Source organism: Staurois parvus, unplaced genomic scaffold (genome assembly GCF_062004578.1).
Source record: "Staurois parvus isolate SC_StPar_1 unplaced genomic scaffold, SC_StPar_1.0 ptg002411l, whole genome shotgun sequence".
NCBI lineage: Eukaryota > Metazoa > Chordata > Amphibia > Anura > Ranidae > Staurois > Staurois parvus.
The window spans coordinates 1,393-8,966 of NW_028320207.1; the positions used below are offsets into that span (position 1 = coordinate 1,393).

The 7,574-nt window shown below is 60.4% G+C and overlaps 1 long non-coding RNA gene across 1 annotated transcript; it reads left to right on the forward strand.

The window, feature by feature from the left end:
* The first annotated feature begins 879 nt into the window (after positions 1 to 879).
* LOC149430914 (uncharacterized) lies at positions 880 to 6,864 on the forward strand. Its single transcript, XR_016309376.1, has 3 exons — positions 880 to 982; positions 1,065 to 1,120; positions 6,698 to 6,864. It is a non-coding gene; the product is annotated as an uncharacterized LOC149430914 (long non-coding RNA).
* Positions 6,865 to 7,574: the final 710 nt, after the last annotated feature.

A 7,574-nucleotide genomic window follows, 5' to 3' on the forward strand; every position in this document is an offset into this window, starting at 1 on the left:
ACTATGGGGGGGACGACACACTATAGGGAGCGGGGAGGACACACTATGGGGGGGACACACTACAGGGGGGGGGGGATGCACTACAGGGGGCGGGGAGGACACACTACAGGGGGCGGGGAGAAGAGCTGAGGTGTGTCTGGGTCTTGGGAGTGTAGAGGTAGAGGGTGGAGCCCCTCATTCCATTTACCCTCCCCCACTCCCCTATCCACTGTGTTGGGGTTAGTGGGCAGAGCCTTTCCCCCCCCCCCCCCCTTCCCAATCCTCCGTGTTGGGGGTAGAGGGCGGAGCCTCTTCCCCATTCTCCGTTTTGGGGGTAGAGGGCAGAGCCTCTCCCCACCCCCTTCACCATCCTCAGTGTTGGGGTAGAGGGTGGAGCCCCTTCTTCCATCTCTCCTCCTCCAGCCTCAGTGTTGGGGTAGAGGGCGGAGCCTCTTCTTCCATCTCTCCTCCTCCATCCTCAGTGTTGGGGTAGAGGGCGGAGCCTCTTCTTCCATCTCTCCTCCTCCATCCTCAGTGTTGGGGTAGAGGGCGGAGCCTCTTCTTCCATCTCTCCTCCTCCATCCTCAGTGTTGGGGTAGAGGGCAGAGCCCCTAATTCCATCCACCCTCCCCCATGCTCAGTGTTGGGGTAGAGGGCGGAGCCCCTCCTTCCATCCACCCTCCCCCATCCTCAGTGTTGGGGTAGAGGGCGGAGCCCCTTCTTCCATCTCCCATCCTCCATGTTGGGGTAGAGGGCGGAGCCCCTTCCATCTCCCCTCCCCCTCAGTTGTCCTTCAGTAAAATCCAGACCCCCCACAAGGGGCTGCTACTGGAAGGGTGACGTGGCTCCGCCTATAGTTGAACCATGACATGATTGGTCCGTGTCTCTTCCAGGCGGCATTGTGAGAGGAGACGAGATTCTGTCTGTGAACGGGAAGATTCTGACCGATGTGATGCTGTCGGAGGCGCAGGCCACGCTGGCGAAAGCCTGGAACTCGGGCGGGGTAGGTGCCGGCGGCGAGCCGCGTATATTACACCCACCGTATCCGATCTTCACCCCCCCCCATAACCTCTCATCTTCCACAGGATTGGATAGATCTGGTCATTGCCGTGTCTCCGCCCAAAGAATACGATGACGAGGTGTAAGTACCATCTGCAGCTGTTCCTAGGGGGAGGAGCTATAGCATGGGTGAATAGCCAATGGGTACTCTCCCGGAATGGGGTAGAAGGATGGCACTGTCAGACAGCCAATAGGAGAGCTTCTATGCTTTGGGGAAGTCCACATCAATTCTGGGGGGAGGAGTAAAGTGCTGGTAGCGGGCCAATAGGAGCTCTTCTCCAGCTTTGCATGTAGGACTGTGTGTGAGATGGGGTGGTCAGCAATCTGTGGGCCCCCAGGGGACACCTATCTCTGCTGTTCTCCTCACTGTCTATACCACCAGCTTCACCTACCAGACGGAGTCCGGCCATCTTCAGAGGTTCTCCAATGACGGGAGGTGTCCAGGACTGGAAGGGACAGAGGGTGGGGCTGTGCGGGGGCAGGAGGTATCCAGGAAGGGACCGAGGGTGGGGCTGTGCGGGGGTGGGAGGTATCCAGGAAGGGACCGAGGGTGGGGTTGTGCGGGGGCAGGAGGTATCCAGGAAGGGACCGAGGGTGGGGCTGTGCAGGGGTGGTAGGTGTCCCGGATGGGAAGGGACTGCGGGTGGGGCTGTGCGGGGGCAGGAGGTATCCAGGAAGGGACCGAGGGTGGGGCTGTGCGGGGGGCGGGAGGTATCCAGGAAAGGACCGAGGGTGGGGCTGTGCGGGGGTGGTAGGTGTCTGGGATGGGAAGGGACTGCGGGTGGGGCTGTGCGGGGGCAGGAGGTATCCAGGAAGGGACCGAGGGTGGGGCTGTGCGGGGGTGGGAGGTATCCAGGAAGGGACCGAGGGTGGGGCTGTGCGGGGGTGGGAGGTATCCAGGAAGGGACTGAGGGTGGGGCTGTGCGGGGGTGGGAGGTATCCAGGAAGGGACCGAGGGTGGGGTTGTGCGGGGGCAGGAGGTATCCAGGAAGGGACCGAGGGTGGGGCTGTGCGGGGGTGGTAGGTGTCCCGGATGGGAAGGGACTGCGGGTGGGGCTGTGCGGGGGCAGGAGGTATCCAGGAAGGGACCGAGGGTGGGGCTGTGCGGGGGCGGGAGGTATCCAGGAAGGGACCGAGGGTGGGGCTGTGCGGGGGTGGTAGGTGTCCGGGATGGGAAGGGACTGCGGGTGGGGCTGTGCGGGGGCAGGAGGTATCCAGGAAGGGACCGAGGGTGGGGCTGTGCGGGGGTGGTAGGTGTCCGGGTTGGGAAGGGACCGAGGGTGGGGCTGTGCGGGGGTGGTAGGTGTCCAGGTTGGGAAGGGACCGAGTGTGGGGCTGTGCGGGGGCGGGAGATGCTCCGGAACAGAAGGGACTGAAGGTGGGGCTGTGCTGGAGCGGGAGGTGTCCGGGAAGGGACCGAGGGTGGGGCTGTGCGTAGTGGCTGGGACGGGAAGAAACTGAGGGTGGGGCTCTGCGGGGGCGGGAGGTGTCCAGGAAGGGATCAAGGGTGGGGCTGTGCAGGGGTGGTGGGTGCCTGGGAAGAGACCAAGTGTGGGACTGTGCGGGGGTGGGAGGTGTCCGGGAAGGGATCAAGGGTGGAATTGTGCGGGGGTGGGATTGGGGTAACAGATGGGGCGGGGATTGGGGTAACAGATGGGGGCGGGGATTGGGGTAACAGATGGGGCAGAGATTGAGGTAACAGATGGGGGCGGGGATTGGGGTAACAGATGGGGGCGAAGATTGGGGTAACAGATGGGGGCGGGGTTGGGGTAACAGAAGGGGACAGGGATTGGGGTAACAGATGGGGCAGAGATTGAGGTAACAGATGGGGGCGGGGATTGGGGTAACAGATGGGGGCGAAGATTGGGGTAACAGATGGGGGCGGGGTAACATATGGGGGCGGGATTGGGGTAACAGATGGGGACGGGGTTGGAGTAACAGATGGGGGTGGGGTTGGGGTAACAGAGGGGGGTGGGGATTGGGGTAACAGATGGGGGTGGAATTGTGGTAACAGATGGGGGCGAGGATTGGGGTATTTCCAAGACAACAGATGGGGGCGAGGATTGGGGTTACAGATGGGGCGGAGGTAACAGATGGGGGTGGGGATTGGGGTAACAGATGGTGTGGGGATTGAAGTAACAGATGGGGGCGGGGATTGGGGTAACAGATGGGGGGCGGGGATTGGGGTAACAGATGGAGGGCGTGGATTGGGGTAACAGATGGGGTGGGGTAACAGATGGGGCGAGGATTGGGGTAACAGATGGGGGTGAGGATTGGGGTAACAGATGGCGAGGATTGGGGTAACAGATGGGGGTGAGGATTGGGGTAACAGATGGGGGTGAGGATTGGGGTAACAGATGGGGGTGAGGATTGGGGTAACAGATGGGGAGTGATTTGGGGTAACAGATGAGGGGGGCGGGATTGGGGTAACAGATGGGGCGGGATTGGGGTAACAGATGGGGGCGGGTTGGGGTAACAGATGGGGGCGGGGTTGGGGTAACAGATGGGGCAGGATTGGGGTAACAGATGAGGGGGGCGGGATTGGGGTAACAGATGGGGGCGGGATTGGGGTAACAGATGGGGGCGGGGTTAGGGTAACAAATGGGGGCGGGGTTGGGGTAACAGATGGGGGCGGGTTTGGGGTAACAGATGAAGGCGGGGTTGGGGTAACAGATGGGGGCGGGGTTGGGGTAACAGATGGGGGCGGGGTTGGGGTAACAGGGCGAGGTTGGGGTAACACACTAAGACGTGGTCTCTTGTCTGCGCTCAGCTGGCCGGCGGACAGGGAAATATTTGGGAACAGCGAGTCGGTGTACAGACCGGGATTCATAGTGCAGAGGACTTAACCGGCAATCCCGCCAGGTGGGAGGAGATGGCGTGTCATCTGTGTGTAGCATGATACAGGCGGGTCCTGCGCCCGTAGGCGGGGTGTGTATTATGATGAAGGCGGGTCCTGTGCTCGTAGGCGGGGTGTGTAGTATGATGAAGGCGGGTCCTGCGCCCGTAGGCGGGGTGTGTAGCATGATACAGGCGGGTCCTGCGCCCGTAGGCGGGGTGTGTAGCATGATACAGGCGGGTCCTGCGCCCGTAGGCGGGGTGTGAAGTATGATGAAGGCGGGTCCTGCGCCCGTAGGCGGGGTGTGTAGTATGATACAGGCGGGTCCTGCGCCCGTAGGCAGGGTGTGTAGCATGATGAAGGCGGGTCCTGCGCCCGTAGGTGGGGTGTGTAGCATGATGGAGGCGGGTCCAGTACCCGTAGGCGGGGTGTGAAGCATGATGGAGGCGGGTCCAGTACCCGTAGGCGGGGTGTGTGAAGTGCGGGAAAGTTCTTTGGATGGACGCCATTTATTGACGCGCACTGAGGACATTCTCGGCGGCGTGTTCCTGCAGGCGTAGTGACCTCTGGAATGGGCAGCGACCTGATTGGGGCGATTATATTGTTCCTCGCTGGGCTCAGATTCAGAGGGAGTGACTGACTCCGCCCACAAACTGAAATCACCAATGGGCTTGTTCTTATTTATAGCCGCCGATTTCCATCAGCAGTTCTTCCCATTGTGACCCTTCCGGGGATCACCTAATAGGCGGAGTCAGTCCAGCAGGTTGTCAGGAAGAAGCAGTGGTCAGGCTGGAAGGTCACCTAGAAATAAGCAAGGGTGGGACTGGTAGGTCACCTGGTAATAGGCGGGGGTGGGACCAGCAGATCACTTGGGAATAAGTGGGGGTGGGACCGGCAGGTCACCTGGGAATAAGTGGGGGTGGGACCGGCAGGTCACCTGGGAATAAGTGGGGGTGGGACCGGCAGGTCACCTGGTAATAAGTGGGGGTGGGACCGGCAGGTCACCTGGTAATAAGTGGGGGTGGGACCGGCAGGTCACCTGGGAATAAGTGGGGGTGGGGCTGACAGGTCCCTCAGGAAGTGTTGGTCGGGCTTGTGGTTCATCCTGGGAATGGACGGGGGATGTAAGTCTGGCAGGTCACCTGGTAATAGGCGGGGGTGGGGCTGGCAGGTCAAATGGTAATAGGCGGGGGTGGGGCTGGCAGGTCAAATGGTAATAGGCGGTGGTGGGGCTGGCAGGTCACCTGGTAATAGGCGGGGGTGGGGCTGGCAGGTCACCTGGTAATAGGCGGGGGTGGGACTGGCAGGTCACCTGGTAATAGGCGGGGGTGGGGCTGGCAGGTCACCTGGTAATAGGTGGGGGTGGGGCTGGCAGGTCACCTGGTAATAGGCGGGGGTGGGGCTGGCAGGTCACCTGGTAATAGGCGGTGGTGGGGCTGGAAGGTCACCTGGTAATAGGCGGGGGTGGGGCTGGCAGGTCACCTGGTAATAGGCGGGGGTTGGGCCAGCAGGTCACCTGGTAAGAGGCGGAGTCAGTTCAGTGGGTCATCAAGAAGAAGCAGCGGTCAGGCTGGTGGGTCACCTGAGAATGGGGTGGGGGTGGAGTCAGGCCAGCGGATCACTTGGGAATAGGCGGGGATTGGACTGTTGGATTTTGATAGGGTGTCCCAGCGAGTCACTTGTGTGGGAATTGCCATCCAATGGCAGCCAGGGGGGGGCGGAGCCCCAGAAGTGGCGTTGGTGGTGTTCGCTGTGCGATGGTTGGATGGTGGAGAACGCAGAGTAGTCGCTATGACTGGCCCCGCCCACACATTTTCCTGTCAGGCGGCAGGGGAGGAGTTTATCATGGCGGCCGGATGTGAGGAATCTGATTGGTTGCCATGGGAAAATAAAGAACAGCTGGGCTCTGATTGGCCGTCTCGGGAAGACCATTTTGTATTTCTGGAACACAGAGGACAGGAATGGACCAATCAGAGCTCCTCCTGGACCCGCCACCTTCAGATTGCTGCAATGTAACTCCACCCAGAACATTTCCCAGTTGTGGGTGGAGTTTGGCGTCTGCGGAAATTCCCCCTCACTTCCTGTCACCGGGGGAGACGCAGAGTCAGCTGCACAGGAAGTGAGGGGAAAGCCCCCTCCCCCACCCCATCTGAGGTTTTAGCTAGAGTTACCCTTTAAGACTGATGGAAGGGGGCGGAGTAGAAGCTTTGGCTCCACCCACCACTTCTCAGTTGTCCACTCAGGAAGAATCTCGCTGCCCAGCCGGGTACAGCGCTCCTTAACCCTTTCCTGGCCGGGGGGGGGGGCATATCTTGGAGGACTAGGAGCACACAGTCCCGCCCCCCGCTGTACTGAATGTGACTTGGACCGCCCTTATTCCGGAGGGGACCAATCATGGGAGGGGCGGAGCTCTCGGCTGTCTATGGGTGGAGTCGGTGGGCGGGATAGAAAGTGGTCTTACAGTACCAGCGATGGTCACTAGGCGGCGATGCTCCTATCTGGATGAGGATTATGGGAAGGCGGAGTTTGTAGCATTTGGACCAATCAGATCTGACCTCCAGACTGTCCCGTCCCAGCCGACGCCCACAAATGATCTGCGTCCAAAGAACTGCGCCACCCTTGCATGATCCTCCTCGTGCTGTGACCTCATTGGCTGGCAGAATGTCAGCTGATATCTTCCAATCAGATTGCTCGACTATTTTCCAACTTTCTGTCCAATGATGTGATGATTGGCGGCAGTGGCTGCCCCTCCTCTCTGATTGGTGGCTACAGTGGGCGGAGCTATATGATGGTTCCATTCATGATGTCTGTTCTCCTTCACAGGACCTTATTCTGAGTCAGGAATGCTGGAGGCGGGGCGAGTCATGGAAGGCGGAGCTGGGACGAGTCAAGGGAGGCGGAGCCAAGAGGAAGGCGGGAAGACGAGAATTGTACGGATCCAGAAATACATTTCCCAATATGGCCGCCGTAAAATAAAACCTTCCTGCCAACCGAATTGTCCTGATTTCTGGGGGTGTGTGGGGGCATTCCGGAGATTGTGCTCCTGGGTGACTAGGCTCCGATAGAAGCAGCCGTCCCCCAACTCTGCAGACCAAGTCCAGGATGAACATATTACTGGAGGCAGTGTATGGGGAGTGGCAGCTTCCGTCAGAGTCTAGTCTCACAGGACTTCATGGATTAATGCTCTATCTGCAGTACCTTCCTGCCACTGCTAGGGGGAGTCGGCCTCTACGGGGGAGTCAGTATAGGGGGAGTCGGCGTCTACAGGGGGAGTCAGTATAGGGGGAGTCGGCGTCTATAGGGGGAATCGGTGTCTATAGGGGGGAGTCAGTATAGGGGGAGTCAGGGTCTCTAGGGGGAGTCGGCATCTCTAGGGGGGGCCAGCATCTATAGGGGGAGTCGGCGTCTCTAGGGGGGGCCAGCATCTATAGGGGGAGTCGCGTCTCTAGGGGGAGTCAGTATAGGGGGAGTCGGCATCTATAGAGGGAGTCGGAGTCTACAGGGGGAATCAGTGTCTATAGGGGGGAGTCAGTATAGGGTGATTCGGGGTCTACAGGGGAGTCGGCATCAATGGGGGGGTCAGCGTCCATGGGCGGAGTTGGCGTCCATGGGGGGGTCAGGGTCTATAGGGGGAGTCGGCGTCCATGGGCGGAGTCGGCGTCCATGGGGGAGTCGGTGTCCATAAGGGGGTCAGGGTCTA